Genomic DNA, 27102 nt, shown 5'->3' on the forward strand with positions numbered 1-27102 from the left:
GTCCGAGCTTGGCAATACCTCGGCCGCCAATATTGGCTGGTGTTTGGGAAAGGTGACAAGCCAACAATTGGCCAAGCCCTGGAAGGCCAATATTGGACAACGCTTGGCAAAGTACCTTGCCATGATAATGCCAATTGGTGGACCCCACGCTATTTTCGTGCACATTTTTGGCTTTGTGGCCAGTCCTTATGACCAATGCTTATTTTACGAGTTGCCTCGCGGCCCGATTTCTGCTTTATACATGCCAGTATACAGGAAATTATTAAACGGGTGCGCATTATTTATTTAATGCGCACTCGTTAAATAATTTCCTGTACAATGGCATGTATAAAACAGAAATGGGACCGCGAGGCACAATAAGCAAACTGCATCAACTTTGCGAACCAATTATAGATAAGTGACTTGCCAAAAACAATGGAGCAACACAACACACCGGGTCTCTCTGTGTAGCTTTTTTATTATTCTCATCAAATATACGAGAAACCTCGCTTAACAGTGGCAAGAATACGAACACAAACATGAAAGCAAACACAAATAACAGTCGAGAAAAAATTTTAAAAAGCGCTGCTCATGAAGCGCGAACCGATTATCATTCGTTTAACTGCTTGAGATGCCTATAAAACAGAAGCATTCAGGTAAATGAAAACAGGACCCTCATTCCCGGTAATTCGCCGACCTGCCAAGACCACAATATGTTTTTGAACAGCACTATTGTAGAATAGCCCAGCTTGGAAAGCTTGTCACTGCTGCATCCGCCACTTGTCCACGGGAAACACCTATGCGTCGTAGCGCCTGTAATAAGTAAAAAAAAAAATAGTTCACTATAATGCTAAATTCACGCTGCTTACTAAATACAGCACCTATACAAGCCTTACCACATATCCGTGTGAAAATATTCAGCCTAAAGTTCTAGCTTGTTAACACTCGCAATGAAACATAAAACGTACTGCACTATTCATTTTTCAATACTGCGTTTTACGGTGGCAGTTACTTGGCTCGTTCTTGAGAAAACAGTCCGGAATTTCACCGAAAATGGGCTTCACTCTTATTGCAGTAGCGGAAAGTAATATAAAAAGTCCAATAGACAAAGCGACACGCCAGCGGTTCCGTGAAATTTTGTTGTGCCTTCGCTCACTTCTGCCCCGTCAGACGCGGAATTCAGACGCGAACGGAACCGACGGAGAAGCCCAGCGGTAGTGTAATTACTTTGTCGCTCGACAATACCTTTACGTTGCTCAAGAAAATAATGAAACGAAAGCTTCATTAATAGGTAGAGTTTAATTAAGCCAGCGTAATACATCCGCAACTCTTATACTGCACACGAGTCTTGCTTCAACGCATGCTGAACGTCGTGAACCTGCAGTGGGAGCACGGCTGCTTGTTCGGAAAACACAAAGCCGGAAAAAGGATAGCTAGAACTGGCGTCACACAATTGGAAGCACATGTATGTGACCACTTTTTTCTTCGCAAGAACCAACAACACTAAGCAGCACTCGCGAGCGCCAGTTATAAACGACAGCTGAAGTTTTGGCGGGAACGAGCGCACTCCCGCACCGCGAAAAAATGAAATGGTGACTTACGTTTTCAGCGGCGGCCGTAGCAGGCAAACGATGTTATTACACCAGTCAGTATACTTCACACAGCCACCGACACCAAAACGCACCTCACAGACACGTACAGGAGTACTACCGCAGTTTCAATGCCACAAAAGAGACGGAGCCGTCGGTGCAACGCGCCCGTGCACCAGCCCCGCCGCGGGTTCAAAGAACGCGCAAAGGCACAACGCTGAAGTAGTTCGACGTTCACCGTTGCGTTAGGACACACAAATGACCAATTCCTACTGAACGTTTAACACTCTCTCTCACGCTGTTTTGAATAAGCTGCACTTTAGTTTAAGTACGCTTTGTTTCGTGGCACGGTGCTGTGGCTCTTTAGGTAACTACTTTTTGCTGCGTTTTGGCCTCTGCACCGCGCTCTAACCGTTTGGGCATGGAGGAAAAAAAAGCTTAGGAGAGGCCCCCAGCTATCCCCGCGCATTGGCAAAAGTGTGGAGGAAGTCACGTGTTTTCGGCGGCCATTGGAAGTAGCGTTAGCAACGGCGTCCTAGCAACAGCCCGCCCGCCGTTCGCCAGTCATGGAGGAAAGGCAGCGCCTGCCTTGTCGTCCGATTGCGAAGATTGCTGCTTCGCTTTGCTGCGCTGTGGTCTTGCGGAACTCGAAAAGGATGCTGCGAGTTGCGACAGCTGCGCCGATGTGAATGTGTCATTTAATTTCTACTTGCGAGTGCACCTTGTACCGCGTCAAGCTATTGCTCCGGTCGCGATCACGACGCGCCTATTGAAGTGCAGATGAACGCGCCGTCCCGTCGTACGCGCGGACACCCGTCAGGTAGATTTTCGGGAAGTGATACACGGTGTGCAGTACGTAGGCGACTTGCAACCGAACGATTCGCAACTCAATTTTTTGGTTATCGCCGCTGCAATATATATAGTTTGCTAGGCCGGCAATGCGCGGCAGTGCTTTTGCAACTGTTACAAGGTAGATTCCCAGTTGATATAATTCCATCGTCCTATTACCTTAGTAGGTGTCCGTCTGTTGACTGGAAGAGTGCTGGATCTGGAATCTGGATCTTTTTGTGGTGTCGCTCTGGATTTCGCTTTTCAACGCTTCAGTGTATGAACGTTTTCAACTGATATCACCTTGAATTTATTGACACTGAGACAAGTTGAAACTTGGCGAAAAAAAGTTTATTGACGTCACCCACCCTCTCATTTTTTTTACTCAATAAAACGTTTTGCCTCCTCCTCCTCCTCCCCCGCAAAAAAATTCTATCGAAGGCACGCGAACAACGGTAAAAACATTCCACAATTTTTTAGCGTGAAATCTGCATGAAGTACTGCTTACCTATATATATAGAACGGCCGTTTAATTGACTAGTCATCTCTGGGATTGCCAGTGAAACTGCAACGCAAACTTGGGCACTTTCCAGTCCGGTAGCCGCACGGCGTTCGCCCACTGTTTGCGGCGTTCTCCATCGCTTGGGAACCTATAAACGGCGGCGATTGCAAACATAGGATGAATGCACACCAATGTACAGCAATACTTGTCAGCGGAATGATGCACTAACCGGTGGAAAGTGACGCCCAATTCCTTGGGTACCGATCGCGACTTGCAGCCTGGCACCGAGCATTGCGGCATTGTTAGAGCGAGCCGCTTCACAAACCTGCTGCGGCCACACTGAAGACGTGTAACAGTGTAACCGCGCGTTTAGGTTCACGGTCACGCGCTGCAAAACGGCCTTCTACCTGCCTATCAGCTGATTTCCGCCGGCTCGGCGCTGGCAGATGCAGACGACAAGAGAGGCGATACAGGACGGAGGAGGCGGAGAAGGTGCACCGAGAGAGAGAGGCAAAAAGAGTCCGCCAATGGCATGGAGGGCCAATGGTCCGCCATTCGACTTACAGAAATGGCGTTTCCGGCTGCGCTGGGTGTGACGTCAGGGCCTCTCCTAAGCTTTTCTTTCCTCCATGCGTTTGGGGAACCGCCGCGGGCAACGACCGCAGTGCTGCCCTCGAGTGGTGCTGCTTGCGCGCCGGGTGCGCATGTACACACGCAAAATAACGCACACGAGTGCTCTACAGTGAGACTTCATGTAACAATATGCAAAAACAGGCAAGGCTGTCGGCATTTACACCTGCCAATACTTTTTATTTAAATGTGCTACTTGACACAAGCTTGAAAATGATTTGGAACTACTTTTTTTGTTGTGCGCTGCGCGTGAAAACAAATTCAAAAACACGCAAACTTCAGTAATATTTTGAGTGAACTTGAGTGGTCATTCAACTAACAAGAACATGCCAAGACGTGCGTAAAGGCACTCATAAATACCTGCGTCACATATAGGCTACTACTCTTCATAAAATTTTATGATCAAAAATTACGTCTGAATGAGCGCGCTGTCCAGTGTGATTTTTTGCGCACCGGCCAATGCGTGTCCTCAAGGCCGGTCGTATAGCGCTCGTTGTCCACGAATGGCTTTTGCGTACAGGCCGGCGTCTGGCCAAGCTATCGGCTGTCCAGTGTGATTTTTTGCGCACCGGCCAATGTGTGTCCTCAAGGCCGGTCGTATAGCGCTCGTTGTCCACGAATGGCTTTTGCGTACAGGCCGGCGTCTGGCCAAGCTATCGGAAGCCAAAGGGAAGCCAAGGGGCGTCCAATGATTGGCTATCGGCCAATGCTGCTTGGGACAGCACGTTAGTCGGGAAAGTATGGAACGACAAATAGACGGTGTAGGGGCGAAGGACGTGCGCTCTCCTCTTTTTCAGACAGAATGCGCTCATTGTCGCGACTGGCCCTTATTCAAAGCTGTGCCCGCAAGCTTGCCGGGATTAGCGATTTCTCGCCAAACAGGCGACATTTAGAGGCTTGTGGGGGCCTTTAGCATCTTGTAGCGACTTTAGTATCTGGCTCCTTTGGGCGCTGGTGATTTAATACATTTCCAAGCACCTCCGACGTTTTACGCTACTGAAAAGGGGCTGCATTCTCGACTTTGCCTAGGCCTCACCATAGCTAAAATAGCGCCTAGGAGGGTAAACTGAAAGCCAAGCCGAGCCGAAACTGAAACGCACAGTCGTCGATAGGGCAAGGAATCACCGCCGCTCAAAACACACCAACATACTCCTCCGCCACCTAACGGCAGAGTGCAGAACTATATATGCTTTTTAACACGGAGCTGTTGTACAAGCCGTAAGTGCGCCGTTGCAGGAAAAAAATACCAAGAAAACGCAGAGCAATCGTGAGCGCCTGCCTTGCGGCGACTGCCGAGATTCCCGGCTCGCGCAGTGGCTTTAGAGAAAAAAAAAAAAAAAAAAACTCCAGTGCTAACGCTGAAGACGAAAATACACCCTACTTGGGAGAGGTCAACGCGGCCTCCGCATTATAGAAGCCAATATGGATAATTGGAGACATGGATGCGAGTGTGCCAATCCTTCCAGAGAGGACTTGCAGATCCCGCCACTGCTTCCTCGAGTCGATGACCAAGAGCTGGTGAAGTCTACAGTGCTGAGGATGACTTCGCATCCACCACTCGCCGCGAAGAAGCCGACGACCTCTTCGATGCATATTGTAACGGCAACTTTTGTCCAGCACCGCTACGGTTGAAGGATGAAGCACTCAGATGAAGGTTTCAGACGTTCAAACTTTAACTGATTTAATTTACGGGTAAACATTGATGACATGTAGCACAGACGAACTTGACACAATTACACTTATTACATAGATGAAAAAAGACAGTCAAATAATTCAGAGTACTTAACGAAACATAGTTGGCGGGCGAGGGGCTCCCGGCGTCTGGCCCCGACGAACGGCAGCAAGCGGCTCTCCTGGTGTTGCTCGCCCTCTCGCCAGAGGGGCCGCGTTATATTTGCTTTGGGGGGACGCACTGGGGGAAAAAGCGCATCCTAGCGTGTGCGGACCGGGTGGAAAAAGGCTAAGGCACACCCGCAGCCAATCAGGAAGACGCTTCTTAGCTCCAATCAGACATGTCCCCGCCAAAGTGAAAAGGGCCAAAAACACAGACACAAGGTTTCGACTCGAAAACGCGCGCTTGGAGAATTACGGGCGTAAAGCAAGTAGTTAGACAAAACACACTAAAGTAAACAGGGGAAGAAACAGGAAGGTCGTCGTAAGAACACGGCGGCCCGCGTAGGCGCGCAACGGGGGTCGGAGACGCCAGTGCGTGCGGTAATACAAGATTCGCGGAGGGTCCCTCTCGAGAGCCCCGTCTCCCGGGTCGGCCGACGGGCCAACACACACCCGGCCTGCGCTTCTTAGAAAAGCTGGGCCTCGGTGGCCGAAGAGGGATGCTAAAAATTGAAAAAAGAACAAACGGAACAGGGGCTTCGCGACAATATAACGACGATTACTAGCACCGAGACTATGCAAATAAACAATGATACTGAAACTTAACTATGTGTCCGGCAACGCTCAGTTACAACAGCTTCGTCATTCAAGTCTAGCGCGTGAGGGCAAGCTTTTCTGAATGCTGATTCACCGGGCTGAGACTGCTGGACGCTCCAACGGGGTCCTGGACTGAGGAAACCGACCACTGGGCTCTTTTTCTTTAGTAAAGTTTACTCTCTCTCTCTCTCTCTCTCTCTCTCTCTCTCTCTCTCTCTCTCTCTCTCTCTCTCTCTCTCTCTCTCTCTCTCTCTCTCTCTCTCTCTCTCTCTCTCTCTCTCTGAATGTCTTTATCCACGCCTTAACATGCTATGTGCTTACCTATTCCTTATAGTAACCTTGTATTTTCTTTCGTCCACTTGCACGAGGAATTGATGTGGTCGTAGGATACAGGTCGCTGACCAAGTTCTAGCGATGCGCAATAATGGTATCCCCTTTGAGAGATATGCGGGAACAGGAGCGAAAGATAGTCTCGGGAATTCTTAAGACTCCTTCATTCCTAAAATACGTGACCATAGGGGAATTCCACCTTGGGAGAATTCCAGGGGAAGTAGCAGATTCCTGGTGGTACGTTTAATTTAACGTTCGCCAAATGACCCCCTTTAGTTAGAAAAAGTTTAGGTAAACAAACTAACATTTCGCGCCGGTTTTAGTGTTGCTACAACAAAGGACAAGTTTTCTCGTCCAACCAGCCCGAGTAACGAACGCGTGGACAGTTTTTTTTTTCGTAAGAAAAGGTAGACGAACATGACGTTGTTACTTCCTTTTGCCGTATTCGACAAAAAATAAGACCTAACCACGCTTAGAAATAACGACAACCCGGTGAAATCGTCAAACCGCCTGTTCCTTTACTTTCTTGTTGCTTTAGATTTATAATAACGGTTGCGTTCATTTCTTGGGTAGAAAAGATAAGCAGTTGAAAGGCTGGCACAGTTGTGCCTGTAGTAAGAAAGAAGAGAGAGAAAAAAAGGGCAACCAACTCTTTGACCAGCCGAGAGCATGGGACAGCGTAGACAAGACTCAATGGCGCGGTTGCCAAAAATACGCGTCCAGTGTATCCCCATTTGGACGGCCATCCCGACGCTGCCACCTTTCGCCAATTTCCGGGCCTCCAAAGTAGTGGCGGCGGAGTCCCGGCAATAGAGAAAGGCGAACACCATAAAAAGTCACAGAAGCGCAAAGGAAACGTAGAAGAGAGTGCGCACGGGATATAAAAGGCGAGGGGAAGGAGGGTGTTCAGAGAAGCACGAGGGTAAGAAACGGAAACTATAGAGAAAGCATTGTTTGTGAAAGCGCACCGTCATTTCCCGAGGCAGAGAGAAGAGCGAGGAGGGTGGAAAGAAATAAAAGGCAAATCTAAAACGAAGAAACTGGAAAGAAAAACACGAGGAAAAGGAGAAGGGAGTGAGAGAAGGAGGGTAAGAAGACCGCAGCAAAGCTGCTCGCTCTTCGTCCTCTCGTGTTTGGCTGCGGCGAAGAGAGGCTGCTATACGGCGTGCCCCGCATAGAAACGTGACCTACGGGCGTCGTCCCACCGCCGCCGACCGCGGCGAAGCTCTCAGCGATCATCCGCTCGGTTTACACGGTATACCTCTGCCCGAGGAGCGTTGGAACGCTCAGCTCAACACCACCTAGATTTCAAGGCCGTACGGCTGCCGCAGTGACGTCAGAGGGTGGGGGCCTAGTTACGCCGGCGAATGCGCCGAAAAACCACAGTTTCGTGCATGTTTTAAGAGAAACAACGCTCCCGCGTTAGCTGTTGCTGCAATTTTTTAACACGAAAGTGTTTTATTTCCGGATACACGAAGATTTCGCTGACGTCATATCCGTCACGGAAGTGACGCCAGTACAACAAAGCAAGCGGCCTGTAAAGGGTGCACTCCGACACACAGGGCCTTCTTGTGGGGAAGCAACCTTTAGTACTAAAGAGTACGTTATAATTAGGGTTGTTCGTTCTCGTGTTTTATATTTTAACACGAAAGTCTTTTACGCCGCAATACCCCAAGATTTCACTGACGTCACATTCGTCACGGAAATGACAGCAGTACACCTTTGCCGAAGCGACCCGCCAGTAGGACGTCGCTCGCCAAGCACACCCACAAGGCAGCCGCTGAACCGCAAATCATGCTCAGCTGCAGATTTCGCTGCACATTTCACTTTCGTGTTTTACTCATTCCCATCACAGAGAAATCAACCAGTTTTTTTTTTACTTTGTAAGATTAGACGGAATAACAATGTGGGAAAAAAATCTTATTTAGCATCCTAGCATTGTTCCAAGGAGTAACAAACTACTGCATTCGGCTTGTTAATTAATGTTTTGATGTTCTAGCTTTACCGCCACAGCGATCGAGGGAATCAAACGAATGATTTCAACAACTTAATTATCATGTACGATTTATTCAGGGAAGAAAACCACACCTAGTCTACTTGTTACTCAATGTTCCTTTTCTTCGATTTTGCCCTCGCGTCACGAATCTCATCATTCATTCTGGAGCAGACGTTTTTTGGCAAAATGTTCGAACTGCACCACAAAATGTACTTAAGGATAATCTCCACCGTGTTCCCAGCATCACAGCCATCGAAATCAGACGGGTCATCATCAGTGAGTATATCCACAGTGAGATCTGTAGCCACTTGTCGCTGATTAGCAATGGTTCAGAAGTCGTCTCGTATCGATAATTCCTTAAAGGGGCACTGACACAAAATTTTGAAGGCGAGATAACTTCGGAGATAGATTGGTGGGGACACATATACATCATCTGCAAAATATCAGCGGCGAATACAGCCTAGAACAAATTTAAAATCAATTTTAAAGTGTGCGAAACGCAACCGAGCAGCCAGCAGAGGACCACGCGCAATCGACATCCCGAAGATATTGTGTAAATAAACAAAATCCAAACACGTCACGAGTTTGTGCTTGCCGCTTCCGCACTGCCGGTGTTTTTCGCCTGCTCGCCCGGCTCGCCGCTCCAATCGGAGGGCCGGAGGGCGGAGCTTCTGCTCTCGAGAACGAACGACCCGATCGTTGGCCGGCGGAGGCGCCGTGATTTCGTCAGCTCATCGGGCAGCTGGCCGCGACCAAAGTTCTACAGCGATTCCAGGCACTCTGTTTCTATTACTGTTTATTACCATTGGATGCGAAAACGCGCCGGAGGCACAAAAGCCCACTGAGCTAGTCGCACGGTCGCTGTGCAGGCGGCGGCCACGGCCGCGAAGTGGCCCAGGCCGGCGCAGGTAGCTCGAGTGATAGCTTGTTACCGCTGCACGAAATTGTCCCCAAGTCCCGACCATGGTGGCTTACATGAGAAAGGAGTTAATGATGCGATAGCGGGTTGCATTAAAAATTGCCATCTGCACCGCTTACGAGAGCGGCACTCGAATATCCGCCGCAGTGCTAAGCCGAACACATCTGTAGGCGGACCTGTAGGCAGACCGGCCGCGGCTGCTCCCAGCGCGCGTCTTGCCACCCACCGTCTCGAGCGTCGCGCGTCGTTCTTTAGCCGCGGTAGCATTTGCACTCGGAGCGCCTGCGTCACATCCACGGTCGCTTTTTAATTAAGCGCCTCACGAGATCAGTACGTGGGGGCATTCGCAGAAACTGCCGTCGATGCGGATTCGACAGTGCTACGGCGGCTCTGCTCTGTGATATCCCTCCGACGGTCACGTGGTCAGCTTTGTTCACACAAAATCCACAAAATCCATCGTTTCGCGGCACTCGCTGAAACCGAAACTGCGACTGGCCGTATTGAAAATGCCTCTAATTAAACAACCGTCGCACGCTGAAGCAAATGAGGTTTCTACAGGTTATAAGTAGGTCACTAGCTACTTATCGCAACAAAGAAAACAAGATGCAAAATTTTTGTGTCAGTGCCCCTTTAAAGGCCAACTGCACTCAAAATTTCGACCTCTTGAAAACCCTATTTTCGTATAGTCTGCTTGAAAAGAAGGCAACACGCAAAATACAACAGCTGAAATATGCGCGTGGACGCCGCAAGCGGCCAGCAAAAAACAGCGATTTTAAAACTGAAACCGAGGAGAGCGCGGCCATTGTAGTGACGTTGCAGCCGTCCAGCGAGCGGCCGGACGGTCACCGGCTCGGGGGAATGTCTGCGCGCAAGCTCTACGCGCGCACGGACAGCACATGGGTGAAGCGCGCGCAGCAGAGCTCGACCGGTTCTCCAGCTTCTTGGCTGGCCAGAGGAAGAAGTCCCCGTCGGCTGTAACGTCACAGGCGCGTCATGGCTGTTTACGCGATCCGCCGGTAGGTGCAGCGTGGTCTGCGGCGGAGCTTTTTTAAACGCTTCTGACTGATTAACGAGGCGTGTTACGGGGCTACCACTTGTGTCCCAGCTGATTTGAGGGTACTTACTACGCATTAAAAATAAATTTGGTCCACGTGAAATTTGAGTGCAGTTGGCCTTTAACGACTGCGCAGCTCCAACCCCGCCGGCCGCTTCCCTCTCGGACTGGCCTCCTATATGAAGAGGGCCCCCACCCTGTGACGTAGCTGACATCGCAAAAACCTGACATACGGCCTCGTAAATAGTCGATGTTGCTCAGCTGCGATCGCGCGCAAGGCATCAGCCAGAGAGAGAAAGGGGAGAGGGGGAGGAGAAGTACCATCAGCACCAGCGACTAGCTTTCTAGACGTGGCACACATGGAATCGGTGGACAACTCCTGTGGCTCTTCCGAACAACAGGATGCATTCGACGAATGCATATACGCGGTCAGTTGTCGAAGATTCAATGCCGTTTACACGATGGCAAAATACACACGACAGCACGAGCATGGAGGCGTAACGAACTCTGCTTATAACGAATGAATTACGCGTGACCGTCAGGTGGCCTGGGCTGTGCTTTGTGGTACGACAGTGCAGTCCCTCTCGGGAAGCTGCCTAGTTTGAATGCAACGACCTCGAACCGCGTTCGCTACGGTACTACTACCTACCTATCTACCATTTGTAGGAGCTCTCGGGGGTGAGCTGACCATCAACAAGCGAGGCAGTGACGCAGGGATAGATTTCTGTTCGGTGACCGGATATGCGACAACTCGGGCTCATAAAACAATGCAATGTTAGGGAATATTAAACATAACTCATAACCACATAAAAATATATCTGGACAGCTTAAAATTTCTCACGCCAACATAACCACACTCATTTGACCGTGAAACGCAACCGTGTGCCGCGTTCTGGCATGAAGTCGCGTGGTTTGGTACCCGGCTGCATTTGCTGTAGCAAAAAAAAAAAAAAAAAAATACTCTGTTAGGATCTTAGGAATTCCGGCTGACGGCTAAGGGGGGAAGAGCGTTCAAGACGTCTACTTTCAGCACCCATCTCGGACAATTAATAAAGTCTCTCTCTCTCTCTCTCTCTCTCTCTCTCTCTCTCTCTCTCTCTCTCTCTCTCTCTCTCTCTCTCTCTCTCTCTCTCTCTCTCTCTCTCTCTCTCTCTCTCTCTCTCTCTCTCCAGTAACGTTAAATTCATGTTGGGATACGCTAGAGGGGCGTTGAAATAATCCAGGTGATACAGCTTTAGTTCAGGCGCTTTCTCAACGGCATAGTACCGGGCCCAGAGTCATGCATTGACGCAGAAATACTATATATATATTTTTTTTCGTTTTGGTATATAACGGCTAATGCAAGTGCCGTGAGCGAGCCAGTAAGCAACGGCGTAGGTAGGAAACACCAGCCGGCACTTCCAGACGAGCGGTCGGCAACGATCAAGGGACAATATAGAGACCGAAATGGCCGTCCGGCGTGAGCCTCTAATCTTATCAGCGTCCCCCCCCCTTTCCCCCCAAGGGTTACTAGACTGGAGTGGCCATTCATCACGGCTCCTAGAGGTTCCGTTATCAGTACAGTAGACCGCAGCGGCTTAGAGCTGTGTTGCTAGCGTGGCGCGGCGAAAAAGGAAGACTGGGTCATCACCTGCAGGGCAGTTTGTTTCCCAGCGGGCGGGCCATTGTTTGGTGGCGAGATAAGGAAACGGCCTGCAAGTGCGCTCATGTGACATACGGGCCGGGGTGGGGGTGACGCGGGAACAGGCGGCACGAATCTTCTTAGATAGCGCGAAAATAACGGGGGACCGCCATTCGGCCCTCCTGGCCTGCTGGGCTCCCCTGGCCTGGGATTGCCCGGACAAAACAGCGGTGCTCGTAGTGATAAACGCACCCCCTGGGCAGTGTCGCCGTTATGTAAAACGTTTATTCCATTTACGAATCACGTATACGAGGCTGCTGCGAAGCGGGGCTCGAATTCTCACGCTGTTGGTGGCGTTCGGAGGCGCGCGAATGGGAGGGTGGAAAAGAAACACTTGCGTCGCTTCCGTGTATAAAATCCAAGGGCCATCTAATTTATTCCAGGTGTCAGAGAATTTAATCCAAAACCCAAGCAATTGAAACCGGTCGCCAACCAAATTAATCCAGCTGTCGGAAGGTTGTCCAGGAATATTTTGTGCGAAATTAGGCGCAGCGTTGCGGAATTTGTTGCGCGTGGTGTGGTGAAAACGTGTTCCTTGATGCATTTGTGCAAAATATCTTACGCGCGCAGCTTAATGGACATTTACAACACGTGCAGACCAGGAGAGTGGTCTTTTTTAATCCGTTGTGCCGCGTGGTGTGAGCTGACCGTCTGCGAGCTGATCGTCTGCACTGATCGTGAGCTGATCGTCTGCGAGGAGCAGACACGTCAGAAGTAGTGTCTGCTCCTCGCGTAACAACGCCTTCGGAAGTTCTTTTGGTTAAAACGCTTTAGTTTAATTGCAGTAGTCGACCGATTCTTCGGAACTGGAGGGGAACGATAAATAGTCCGAATAAAAGAGCAGCCCGAAAAATGAGCGAGTCATCATTACTCCTATGGGACAACTGGCCGTTCCTCGGGAAAGCCCGGAATATCCAGCGAGTCCGAATTTTTGGAGTCCGAAAAAATGGTCCTCTACTGTAAATGCCCTTTGCATCCTGATTTTCAATCACTAAATGCTTTTATGCAGTGTTAAATATTATTTCCAAATTATACTATCGTATGCTCGAGTCAGAACTATCGTCTGCACGCGAAACACTACGCTGGCAAGTCTGTTGGCGTAACAATGCGCGAGCAGACCATACTTCTGACGATTTCCCAGATGATCAGCACACGGCACCTTGCAACGGATCAAACAACCTGCGCGAGTTAGTGAATGTCCATTAAGCTGTGCGCATAAGATATTTTGCACGTAATGGATAAAGAAACACCCCATTTTCAGCGCACCACGTGCAACAAAGTCCGCAATGATGCGCCTAATTTCGCACAAAACACTCCTGTGGCTAAAAGCAAACAACCGGAAGTGACGTAACCCGAGCGCGGCAAACCTACTGTTAACTTTTCTTCATGCTGCCCACGTCCACTGCTTAACCGGAAGTACGTCACGATGAAAGGGACGCAAAAGGGACGTTTTCAAAAGGGACAGTTACGAGAATACCGCCCCTGAACAATCTTCTGACAGCTGGATTGATTTGTTTGGCGACCGGAAATAAATAGGTTGGCACTTGGATAAAATTCTCTGGCCCTGGATTAAATTAGCTGGCGCTTGGATTAAATTGCTGGCGCCCAGCTGGATTAAATTGGATGACGATTGATTAAACTGAGCGCAAAAACATCTAACACATGCCCGAACGCGGGCCTCTACAGGCACTTTCACCCAGAAATTCGTGGCGGTAAATATGCAGCGCGAAAGTCTCGAATTTTGCTGTTGACGGCTCACGTTGTAAAATAAAACAGTTATCACGCAGAGAGGGGAAACACCAAGTCCCCAGAGAGCAGCTTTAGCTTCACGGGATCCCGCCCCCTTTTCGCGAAGCTAGAACGCCCTAACCTGAGCCACGCTGCCGTGACAGCGGCGCTGTATAGTGTCCTAGAAGCACATAGTTCTAGAACACTAACAGCGCGGTAACTTTCGGCATCGCGATGTTTTTGCCGAGGAGGGAAGCCTCTATCATTGGTCGGCAAGACACGGCCAGGCAGCTTTCTCTGAGCAAACATGACAGCCTGCTGACCAACCCGGTTGTTGCGCATTTGTGACGTCGGCGCTTAAAGCTAAAAACTGCAGAATTCGGTCCGTTTCACGATGACGCAGTGAACTCGTTTCGTCGCCGCGAGTGACGAAAGAGACGAGTTATAGACGGCAGAGACAGCGACTACTGCCAACACAGCACGCATTGCGCCTGGCGTTCGGCAAAACGTTATTTCTCAAGCGCATGAAAATGCAATCGATGTGGACGATCGGTGACGTCAGCGCACAGCGGGCAGCGTACGCTGCAAGTAATTCTTCCCTTTAATTATGCTGCCCTCGGCCGATTCCTGGCACGGCTTCCCAATACGTCATCGTGACGCAACAGAAGCCGCGTGGCTGGCGTTTGCAACAATAGACACTGGAAAGGCCTCGGTACCGGGTCATCACCCCTGCGTCACAGCGCTGGAGCACTGCGAAATGATTTAAACCTTTAGGTTAATTTTCACTGTCTACAAACCAGAGTCCTTCGATACTGTATTAATGGATTCAACTAACGCCCTTAAATCCTAGCACAAACACAAGAAAACACTTTTTCAAATGGCGTATAGTGTAATCCGAGTCGTTCAATGCTTTCAGGCATTGAAAGACTTCAGAGTCCTTCAAGCATTGAAGGGCTCTGGTATATCTAACATGATCCTCCCACCCTAAAAACACAATAAAACACCGTTTTTAGTGAGTTATAAACGTCAGAACGCACTATAAAAGGGTGTTTCTTTTGCTATAGGGTGTAAGAGTGTTAGTTATAGAGAACCAAAATTCCCTTTGAGGGTGTAAATAATTTAAAGTGTGCAAATGATCAGATTTGAAAAGTAATCACGGGAACAGCGGCACACGTCAAAAAAAAAAAAAGAAAACGGAAACGGGACGGTTAGCCGGAAGTGTATAGCGAGGCCTTCGTAGCGAACGGGTGTGGTTCGACGCGTGATGTGACCACACCGCTGCCCGTTACGTCACGCGTACAGACGGCGCGGATCGCGGATCGACGACGCAAGCCGGACACGCGCGTTTCGTCGGCGCGGTCGGCGGCTTGTACGCCGAAACGCGTCACATGAATCAGAAGGCAGCTGCGCTAAACACGCTCTCTACTCTGCGAAGGTTGCGCACTCGCCCGCTGTCACCGCGCGCTGGGTTTTCACTCCTGCTGACCTTTTCGTCGACGTCTTACCGACGGGACACACTGCCACGACCGTTCGTTCTGCGTTTCACTTATTTCTCAAACGCAGAGGGCAGTTGAGACGTCATATAAGACACCTCGGTTGAACGAAATTCGCAAAGCTCAGATTTTGTTTCGATTCGTTTCTCGTCTCCGTTTTATTAAAAAAATGCTGAAATGTCGACTGAACGCTAATACGAGATGTAACGAATCTTTTGCCATTTCAATTTGAGCTGAATTCATTTCCCCCATTTCCTTTTTAACTACGCGCTACTTGAAAGCAATGCAACTTCTCACAACTACAACGCAACATACCTCCCCTGCTTTAAACTCTCCCGAGCAACCGTACACCAGTGCCCCGCCGCCTCGGCACGTGCTACATACGAAAGCACTGGTGTCCTTTATCCCGTATACGCATACCGACCAGTAACCCTTTTGCATGTTTATACTCCTGCGTGCGTGCGCGTAGGTTTGTGCAAGCGTAGTGTGTTGGCGCGCGGCGCGCATGTAAATACGCTTCGACCTCCCCAAAACCATTCGAAGTGACCAGCCAAGCTTTCTGCAGAAGTTCAATGCCAGTCGCAAAGTCACTTCTGACCAATTAGCGGCTCGAGCTCCACTTGAGGGCAAAACCAGAACTGATACGTAAATTTCTGATCATCCGGTGACCTCCAGTATTTCGCGTAAAAATGCAACGGCCGCTGCATTCCTTCCAGGCGAATATCGAAGCTCAGCCTTCAGACACCCCCTCACTCCAATTAAATTTTAAGGCCTGAAGGCTTCATGGAGTGTCCGTCTCTAGTCCGAGCTTCGCTTATTTTCCGTGGGTGGTACATTTCAGATTTAAAGGGGCCCTGCAACGCTTTTTTATACATTTTTCAAGGTCCTAAATGCTTTCAGAACGTAGTCAACCAACACATCTGGTACTTAGATTAGAAGGGTCGCAAAGCACCTCTGCCAAAAATTACACTGCTCTATGCCCATCGGATAACTTAGAAACTCGCTCAAGACATTTTTCTCTCTGTCCGCATCTTAGCGTTTTTCGACCGCTGCAATTACGTCATTACAGCGGTGTAGTGGCTAATGGCCGGCTTTCCTTCAGTTGCAGAAATGAACGAATCCGGTAGCCACTTTAAAAGGAAAGCCACAAAAGCAAAGAAGAAACGGGACCCGTCGCGGCGGCTCAGTGGCTAAGGCGTTGCGCTGCTGAGCACGAGGTCGATGGTTCGATTCCTAGCCGCGGCGGCCGCTTTTCTGATGGGGGCGAAAAGCAAAAACGCCCGTGTGTACGAGATTTCGGCGCACGTTAAAGATACCCAGGTGGACAAAATTAGTCTGTAGCCCTCCACTACGGCGCGCCTCATTGCCTGCGTTGCGTCGGCGCGCGCGTTAAACCCTACAATCATCATCAAAGAAGAAACGGAAGGCGTTATGATGCGACGAGCAAATCACGCAGTGCAGCTCTTTGCTGGCGATAACTGTAGCGTTCGCAGTGCTTCCAGACGCGACGGAAAGAGTGAAAGCGTTTATCGGAAGTTGCAGAGGCCCTTTAAATGCGTGTAGCTCATAGGCTTCCGCCGTTTGTCATTTACTGCCCCCCCCCCCCTCTCCAGCTCCCCCTACCCTCTATGTAACTGGTAATCTTTAACGTATAGTCTGGTTAGGGCTACTTTTGTTGATCATGTCACACATAGTAGAAACAGGCGCTTTTTTAGCTTTACGTTGCGACTGGCCCACGCAAAAGAAAACACACGCGCCAAATTACGAAACGACCGACGGTAACCGATCTGCGTTTGCGCGCTCCACACGGAAGGGCCCGTTATCGTTCGTGCTCTCCGAACTTCTGCGGAATCTGCCCGTCCGCATCTTATCGCCGTTATCACCTACACCAGCGTTGCTGCGCGGAAGGAGTTATCTCTCGTCCTGGCCACACAAACACACACTACAGTCCTGCGCTTGCCTACCGGTCCGATGTACCTTGGCACGCACGCACCGTGAAGTATTACCACACACTGTTTCGACACACAGCTGAACTGCTGACGTCATCGAGGTTTCGTAACCAGCTAGGCTCTACAACACTTCCGGCTGGTTCGCACAGTGACTTAGCGCCACGCTTGATCGCCGAGCTGCTGGCCCAAGCAGAACGGAGCCTCAGTGCCCGCACGAAGTCCTCTTTCCGCGCGAGCAGAGAGCGAGCGCGGAAGAAGACGTCGAGTGCATTCCTCGCTCTCGCTGCTGCTGCTCGGATCTCAACCAGTGGGAGCCGAAGAGCGGCGAGGCGGCGTCAATGGTGGTCGGATCGACGGCTGCATTGTTTTGTACTACGTGCAGGACGTGCTCTTCTGTGTTTGCGCGCGCTGCGTGCAAGAATTTCTTACTCTCCCGCGACCACTTCCTACTTTAAACGACGCGGCCGATGAGGTAGGAGAAGTGCTCCTCGCCCCGGGAACAAATACGGCGGTTGGTAGAAGGGGAGCGCTGCCTAGAAGGCAAACAGATCGCCAGCTATGCCGGTGGTCACGGGTAATAATAATAAAAGAGGCACGAGAGAGAGAGGAGGGATGGGTGACAAGGGATGCAACGAAACACAAAGGAACACCCTGTGTGCGTGCGCGCGCGAGCTTAGCCGCACGCACGTACTCACGAGCCGGGCAACCAGAACAAACTGCCCACGGAAGAACGCACAAGGGAAGTGGCGTACAGCAGCTGGGAGGCCTGCTTCTATGCATCCCACCTCTTCCTCCACTCCTGGCTCCAGCACGTTTTCCCGGCGGTCCGCTTGTTTTATTATTAGTTCAATTGTGCGGCGGTTCGTGCGGCTTACGTGAAAGCAGCACGCTGCGTGCGTCCTTTTTCTTTATTTCTCCCCTTTCTTATACGGCAGCTCCCCAAGGTCTCCTCGGCTCGAGCACGCCCGCGGCCCGAAAGAAAGACCGAGACGAACCGGAAGCGCATATATGTACGGCGCATACACGTCCGTGCAAGCACGCGCACGTGAGTCCCGCGCCGGGGCACCAGCCTCCGATCCGGACGTCTAAGAATGCTAATGAGGGCAAGGTGTGTGCGCCCCCTCTGTGCGTGCCGCGCGCGAGCCACAGGTGCAACGGAAGTCGGCGTCGAGTGAAAGACGCGCCCGACCTGGGATGGCGGCGGAGGGACAATGGACGCCGCTTGTCCCCGCGCTTGGGTTCCCAAGAAAACGACTGCAACGTCCGTGCCAGTGCAGCGCCGACGTCGCTTCTAAGCGCTGTTGGCATTCGCGGGAACATTACCCTCAACTATTTTGTAAGCGGAGCCAGTCGCGAGAGAGATTCGTCGAAACGAAAGAGTAGGAGGATGTGTAGGGGCACTTGTCTCGTCTTATTCGCTGCCGCCCCTTCCAACGTGATTTCAATTAAGTTGATTCGGAATGCCGAGGAAGTGGAATGCCGGGAGGAAAGCCTAGTGGGGGAGAGGAGGGAGATGATGCTTCTCTCCGCCTCCTACTCTTTCGTGTTTTCTTCCCCAACGGCGTTAGCTAACACAGCCGCGACCTCAGCGCATCGGTCGTCGTCCGTGGGCCACAAGAAATTTTCCCAGCAGATGTGGCACGCGCCTTGCAGGGCATTGACGAAAAAGCCTGTTATGCATTTATTTCGACCCAGTTTCAGCACTGGCTGTAACATGACGCTGTCGTCGCAGCGAAGGCGATGGACAACGAGCGAAGAACAGACAACGGACACGCAACAGACAAGCGCAAAGGACAACTAAACAACGAACTCCTCTCTAGAGAACATCCAGCACTGAACATATGAAAGTGTCATGACCAAGTCAAGTGTGACAGTAATTTGCGAAATCATAGTCCCGACGCTTGGCCCGCCTGTTTGTCCGTCCGTCCGTCCATCCGTCTGTCTGTCTGTCTGTCTGTAGGGGGGTCTCCCTGATGTATATTCCCTTTATCAGTGAGCAACTTCCACCAGGTTTGCGGACACACCAGATTTGGCGAAGCGGGGACTGCCTATATTATCATCATCATCAACAACAAAAACAAAACGAAGGAAGGCGTGCCTTCGCGCTCTTTTCATCAAGATGGCCAGATAGAGCTGGGAGCATTAAACATTTGAGATTTCGGTGCGGGAGGAGTACGCGGGCCGCAAGCGTTTGATCGAGGTTCCACATTCCTGATTTGTCTAAACTCCCGCATTTAAGTCACGAAAGACAAAAATATCGCCAGAGAGCGCGCGGCATTGTCCAGTGTCAAGGGAGGGGAGAGACGTCGCGCGTAGCCAGGAGTATACACGACTCGGGTGGAAAGAGGCGGCGGCGGTGGAGAGGAGCTAAGACCGGGGCTGTAACCACACTCCCTCCGTGGATGGCCGTGCTTCACTGCAAAACTCACTATGTGGGGAAGCCAGCTTTCAAAGACCAAGCTTACACCGATTCCCTTAAAAGTCAGCTTCACCACTAAACGCACATGCATTACTGGGAGGAAATTCTTCCAGGGGCAGTATAAGCTATATGGATGCCTATGACCGACCCTTCATTATTATGAATTTGTTTCTATACGCTGAAAATTGTTGGTTTACGAGACGATCTGCTGGGGCCTAGAAACAGACAGCTTCGCTGCCAAAAGTGCCGGAAAGAAAGAACGAGCAACGCGCAAAGTGCATGCCATTTTTCCGAAGACGGAGTCACCCTCGCACGGAATAGCTGTATAGTGGTTTGTTGTTGGTGCAGGTTTCACTGCAAAGCATCTCACACGCACGCGCAATACCGTGTACGTAGACTCCCGTTTCCGTCGTTTGAAAGTGCCGCCATTTCCAGCAGGAAGCGGACGACGGGAAGACATTTAACGAGCCCGCTTCGACGGAGCACTTTTTCTGTAGACTTCTATTAAACATCACAAATAAAATACATCCCTTTCTACGCTGCATTCGCGTCTCTTTCTTCGCTTTCGTTTTTTCATCTTACGGAGCGGATAAAGCAAGCAGACTGGAACACACCACAGCTTCTCTAAAATCAGGGCTATGCGCGGGTGGTGTGTCCCTGTTCTATTCACGTGCCATTACGTTCAGGGGCGGTATTCTCGTGTTTGTCCGTTTTGAAAACGTCCGTTTTGCGTCCGTTTAATTGTGACGCACTTCCAGTTGTAGGCGGGCTTTGGGTTGACTTTTGCGCAACTGTTCTTGTGAACACATTTTAAACGACTAAACCTATTTTAAACTATCTTTTATGTGTTTATTGTTACGCAATCGAACGAACAACAAGGCGACGAAAAATCGTCTGCTTCAAATCGTCTGCTCCGAGAAGCCGCGGCTCATAGCTCCACCGGGCTTGCATGGCGTCACATCCGGGTGTTCACTTTTAGCCAATCAGGGCTTGCCCAAAACGGACACTTTTAAAACGGACACAAAACGGACAAAACACGAGAATACCGCCCCAGATGCCACGCCGTAGTGTACACTTCTTACGTTCCCGATTCATAGTTTTGTGGAATTTTGTGAAGCGGGCTATATAGCCGCTCAAAGCTTCCGATCAGAGGGCAATCCCCAATTGCGTATGAACCACAAAGGAAGGAACAACAACGACAAGTTTGTTCCACTGCCCCAAATTTTCTCGCTTTCGTACATTCATTCCCACTTACCACGACACCGCAACTCACACTGACCCACCATCCCTGTCCCGCGATACCATTCGCAACATTACCATTTATGGCCACGCAAACAATGCTCAAGCGGCCAATATCGTTAGGAAAGTTTGTTTCCGTCCTCCTGGTACTACTGCGGTCTAGTTTCACCAAACCAGTTTTTAGGAATACATTTAGAAACTGAAGACACTGCGCGGGCAATCTAACGGCTATCCAGGAATTCGTTACAGTCTAACAACACCACACGGGACGTTAAGCAGGTTTTTTAACATTTCAATGGGCCCCAGAAGGAAACGCACTGCTTCGGCAGGATATGCAAGGACTGCCCAAAGCCGCGTATACCTGCTGGGGCCGCTAGATCACCCACATTTAAAGCCACTCGCCGTTGCGCGCTCAGCGCGGCGCTAAATGAGATCAAGATTAGCACACACCGCAGCAGCAGCAGGTCCGGGCGTGCAAGGGTAAGGGTAGTAGAGGCGTGTCGCGAGAAACAGCTCCGCGCGCACCCTAAAGCGCGCGCGCCCGCAAAAGGAGAGCGACGCAGAAGAAAACAAGAGCACGGGGATAATCTAGGAAACGGGCGAAGAAAATACCAAGCGAGTTTCTTTCCGAAAGGAGCGAGGCGCTCGCAGTGACGGAAGAAAATGCAGAAAAAAAGGGGCAATCCGTCTTTTCGATTAAAGACGCACGTATATACACACACAGGCCGCGCTTGACCCCGATGCAACCTGTTTCCCCATGAGAGGCGCGGCCGCGGCGAAGCCTGCGAGCAAACATCCGACGCACAGCTCCCCTCTCTCGTTCCCACATGAGAGAAAGGTGGATGTGACGTCACGTGAGGGTTGAGGGAGGAGGGGGGGGAAGGCACTCACTTCCGGAGCCCCCCGCACGAGAGCGCGGCGCATGGCCTACATCCGGTGCTTATTATTGCCGCCTCAGAGCTCCCGGCAGCGTCCCGAAACGACTGTGCACGCAAGCGGCGATCAAGACTGGCGACGACGACGTGATAGCAGAATAACAAACGAAAACACAATGAGAAACCGGGAGGTAGACAACCGAGAAAGAGAAAGGCCTCAAGCGAGCTGCAGCGGGGTCTGCTGTGCCTTTCTATTTCCTCGGCTTCCTGCATATATGCGGCCTTCCGACGACGGTCCCAGTGTGGGCGGTAATTATGCGGCCCTCGTTCGTCTCCGCCCGTATACACACGGTGGCGGTCTCGCAGGCAGCGTATGAAATAGTGGGTTGCGGGGCCCTTGATGATGGAGCAACTTTTTTTCTTTCCGAAATTTCCCGCCGTGTTTTGCTGTCTCGCTCGCTCTTCTGCCGTCGAGCGTGCGCTCAAGGCGGACGTGAAGAGGTTGCGGCCGGGCGTATGTCATAGGCTTCCAAGCGAAGCGCGGTAGCAGCAGGGAATTGCGGAAAACTACATTGCAAGCGCCGAGATTAGCCCCATGGCTGGGTCGGCGCTTGCGAAGCACTTTTCCCGCCATATGAGACTTCAAACTTGCTTCCCATGAGCAGGCTGGAATTCAGCCACTTCGCACCAGGCTGGGCTGTAATTTACGGGATTTCGCGACATGCGAGGGTGAGAAACTGAGACATTCGAAGCTACTACTCTGTAAGCCTGACTAGAGATTACAAGCGAATAGCACTATCCAGAAAAAGAAACAATATGGAGTGCGGTGTGAGAAGTTACTTTGCATTGTACAACAGATAACATGGTTTACAGCTGCTATTCAAGTGGTGATGATCTTTCTATGTAAAAATACCGATGCGATTCACGTGTCTACTTTACAGCTACTTTTTTTGGTAAATATACTGCGTAAAGTGAGGATCGATAATAATGACCTAATTTCACACAACATAAACAGCGGAATGGCCTCCTTTTGTCCTCATAAGGTCTCGTCGTAGGCCAATACCTTTCCTCAGGTATGTTTGTCAATAGCTGTATCAGCAGTGACGAGTGAGGGAAAAAGGCGTTAAAAACAAACGAATAAGTAAGTATTCCCGGTGCGCGTCGTCTGCTTTCTCCTGGCGGAAGCAGACGACGCGGATGAACAATGTGTAGTCAGTGAAAGTGTTCTCATAGGATGACGCCGCTGCGCCCGGCGCCGCTGTTGTGTCAGCACTCCGTGAAATTCGTGAAACGGAGAGAGAGTCGTAACTACTCCACGAGAAATCGGCATACGCTTTCGGATATAGCTATTGCGCAACAGTTTGCGTAACGTAGCACCAATTGGACGATTTGGTTTAGATTCATCTGGTAAAACAGCTCAAACAACAATTCACCGGGAAAAAGGAAAGAAAACACAAGGGTTGACAGCAAACGCAACAGTTCGCATTTGCTGTCATTCATCATAATGTGCCGCCCCCCCCCCTTCCCCCTTTCCTCTTTTGTAGCAGCAACATAAAAATGACCAAATGATGAACTGCGGTGGCTTCACCTGAGTGCCAGGCACGTGGTTTCGTAATTCAAACACGTCACCACAAGCAAGCGAGCGAGACTAATAGCACATAGTATGCATGCACCGCTGCTGGCAGAGTGCCGCTGGCACCTATCCTGCGCTCTTGAAAAGGAGAACAGCCTTCGGCGGATGTGCTCCGGCGGATTCGCTCCACTAAGGGGCGAATGGACATTTCAAAGGCGCCGTTAAACAAGGAGTAAGTAAATGAAAAGTTGAAAAATGCGTATCGAAGTGATGCGAATTCAAGGTCAAAGCACGTTTAATTTTAAAGCGGGAATTCATTGCCGTATGCGGTCCTAATGACCGCTGCGCGCATGAACAGGCGCCATTAAAATTGCTTAAGTTCACTTCAGTGCAGGTTTACCAGGAATGCACGCGCTGAAGAAGCAGGCATTCCCTTACGCGCCAACAATATTTCTGAAAACATTTGTTCCCAAGGTTGCTAGCGACCTTACTGGGTTAGATTCAAACGTGCTTTAATACAAAGGAGTAAAAAAAAAAAGCTGGCGGTCGTCTTAAGCCTTTACAGACTACCTCGAATGCAATGCCCCCCCCTATTGACACAATGGACCGCCCGGAGTGCCCGAACATGTGACAGGAAGGTGTGCTATCGATGGATGACGGACGAACACCTAGGAACCGTGGATCATAATTATATACAGTATCTTGTAACTGATAACTGGACGACCAACGCCCCGCCTCGGTTCACTGAGACAAGACGGACTGACACATTCCATGGTGGACATGCCTACGCCAAAGGGCGCATATATCGGTATTTATTGCCTTCATCAGAGCACAGTCGCCCCACAGCGAACCGAATCGAAAGCTGTTCAGCATTAAACTATCTTACAGCCACAATAAGGCCACGGCGGAGAGCGTCATTGTTGGAGACCCTTTTCGATCACGCCTTATCTATCCACCGAAATCAGCGCAGCCAGTGATAAAGGGTCAGCGGGAAGAAAAACATGGCGAAGCTAAGTGCCGGCCTAGTTGAGATGCAAAAGGCCGGTGCCTTTTAGTTGTGCTATATCGTCGAATGAACACGGTACCCAGAGGGAAAAAGAAGTCGGAATAACTCTATTCAGATTCTGCGTGTTTCGAACTGTAATTCAGTAGTCTTCTAACAGTAGTTCGCACAGTAGTTTAGTAACAGTAGTCCGCACGGTTTGCACCGCTGTCCCCCCCTCCCCCTTCCCTGACCGACGCGTGTTTAAAAGATGTCTACGCAACTCGACCTCCACCGTCCCGCTTGGAACCACTCAAGTTGCAATCAATATCGAACATCCATCCAAGCCAACGCGCAATCACACGCAGCTAGTTAGAAAACTAGCACATTAGACAAAATCAGCTACATACCACACACAGGACTTTATTCAACCAACAGTGGCCTCGCACTAGCAGTGTAATCGAGATCGACAATTACCCCACACCTCATTTGAGTACCGAACAGTCAAAGCTTCTGACCCACTACCCGCCTCTCCCTACCTAACCTCTGTCATGCACAGAACTTCATTTTGGAAGGGAAACAGTTTTTTATTAAAAAAAATAGTGAAATTTTCGTTAGAAATTGCCTTTCTTACAAGAAAAAAAATGGCACTTTTGGTTCAAAAGATATGAGGTGGTCACTTGAGGTGGCTACCATGCAGGGAACACCTGCACATGCATAGTGGTCACTCTAGGCCACCAAACTTCAGTGACAGGGCGCTCTGTACCAATTGATTGCAGCGCTTCGTTTCTAGATTGCTTAGTATTATAGCTACTTATACAACATGTCATGCCATGCCATCAACTAAGTAAGCAAGGACAATAATTTAAGAAGAAAAAAATCAAGAAAAGGTGGTTCCCCGAGGTGACCACCGCGCCGGAAAGAGTTAACCCACTCGGCCTATAGCTTTCCTTTCGCCAATCGGGGTGCTACAGCAACAATGATTATTCACGCAGAATCTTTTCTTTGAACGAAAACAAAAAAGCTTGTGGTCGATCTCTTCCATCCAGACTTGTAGGCGACTACTTTACGGGTTGCATTTCACGTGTGCTTCAGTCCAAAGCTGTAGAGCTTCAAGTTCTGCATGCAACCTTTCTATAGCTGCCAAGCTGTTCAATCCAATGCAATGCAAGGATGCTTTATCATTGACGAAGATATATATATATATATATATATATATATATATATATACAGAAAGAAATGCCGGCAGTCTACAACGCCAAAGAAGGCATAGGGGAGTGGTTAGATTTTTTTTTACCGTTATTGACGTTACATTATTTTTTTTTATTAATTACGTAAGAAAGAAAGAAAGAAAAAAAGAAAAACACGCGCCCAGAGTGGGGACCGAACCCACGCCTTTCGATAGTGAACTTTTCGAAAGGAAATGCATCGAAAGGAAAGGAATCGAAAGGCGTGGGTTCGGTCCCCACTCTGGGCGCGTGTTTTTCTTTCTTTCTTTCTTACGTAATTAATAAAAAAAAATAATGTATCGTCAATAACGGTAAAAAAAAAAATCTAACCACTCCCCTATGCCTTCTTTGGCGTTGTAGACTGCCGGCATTTCTTTCTGTATTTCCTAACGAGCCCCTCATTTCCAAACCCTATATATATATATATATATATATATATATATATATATATATATATATATATATATATATATATATATATATATATACAGCAACAAAGTTTTCCTGGACGCCGGTAGAATATACACAAAAATGGTTTCGACCACGGTAAAAAAAGAGAACAGATTTAATATATATATATATATGTATATATATATATGTATATATATATATATATATATATATATATATATATATATATATATATATATATATATATATATATATATATATATATATATATATATATATATATATATATATATATACAATTGCAAATATATTATCACCTTACGGGAATAGATGGCCTATTCCAGGATGTATCGGCAAAAAAGGGGTCAACATTCAGCTGCTTAGCCGTTTGACCAATGTTCAAACGAGGTCACGGGTTTGATTTTCCGTCGCACATGTCGTATTTATGATAGCAGCACACTACAACAAATGCAAGCGTGCAAAATACGTTTAGTACACGCTAAATATTGCCCTGCAATTCCCAACCTCAATATCGTCAGCGCCAACAGCAAGTTTTCTCCAAAGCCTAACCTCATTGTTGCGTCTTCCTGGTCACAGGCACAACGGTGACAGCCAGCCTTGTCACGTAGAATAAAATGGCCAGACGGCCATTTTAAGCGACAGGATAAAGCTATTTTCCTGCCACCACTAATGCAGCGCATTATACGAGGTGACTGTGTACTGACCGTGGCAGGATGCTGATGTTTCTTTTTGACCATCGGTAGCTGAAACCACAGTAGGGATAACGCGTGGATAGGATGAGACGACTGGACAGGCTCATTTCCCCTATCCTATTATCTTTACTGGGAAACAATCGACGGGAACAACACGTACTCAAGTAGGTCAGTCAATCCCTTTGAGTGCACCGCTTATCTTGTTTATCGATGCAGGCAAACATAAGACAGCAAGGTGCATCTATCATTCCCTACACCAATATTTTCGTACTGCCTTATCCGCACTTTCAGGCTTTGTCTACAAGCCACAGGAGGACGAGCTTGCGTTCGACAACCATAAAAATGAAAGCGTGAGAAGGCTTGAGAATCAGTGACGCACGTTATTTCCATTGGACGCACTCAAGGCGCACAGGGGAAGCGAAGCGGAGCGGTGGCCTGCTGCTCGTTCTCTCAGAATAAAGTGCCCATCTCTTTTATCAGGCTAGGCAAATATAGGACGGCAACGCGCACTCAACCGACGCCACACTCAAGCGGTCTAAGCTGTCGGAGGCCG

At 49.5% G+C, this 27102-nt stretch overlaps 1 protein-coding gene and 1 long non-coding RNA gene across 9 annotated transcripts in view; both read right to left on the minus strand.

Annotated features, from left to right (window-relative positions):
• The window catches only part of LOC144153757 (uncharacterized), a 592200-nt gene that overhangs the window by 54281 nt on the left and 510817 nt on the right, over window positions 1–27102 (minus strand). The gene's annotated exons all lie outside the window — the stretch shown is intronic.
• On the minus strand, window positions 438–1955 carry LOC144153759 (uncharacterized). Its single transcript, XR_013319367.1, has 2 exons — window positions 1581–1955; window positions 438–792 (listed from the first exon to the last, which is right to left on the minus strand). It is a non-coding gene; the product is annotated as an uncharacterized LOC144153759 (long non-coding RNA).

The sequence above is a fragment of the Haemaphysalis longicornis genome, unplaced genomic scaffold (assembly GCF_048455015.1).
Source record: "Haemaphysalis longicornis isolate Haplotype H1 unplaced genomic scaffold, Haemaphysalis longicornis Haplotype H1 scaffold_9, whole genome shotgun sequence".
Taxonomy (NCBI): Eukaryota; Metazoa; Arthropoda; class Arachnida; order Ixodida; family Ixodidae; genus Haemaphysalis; species Haemaphysalis longicornis.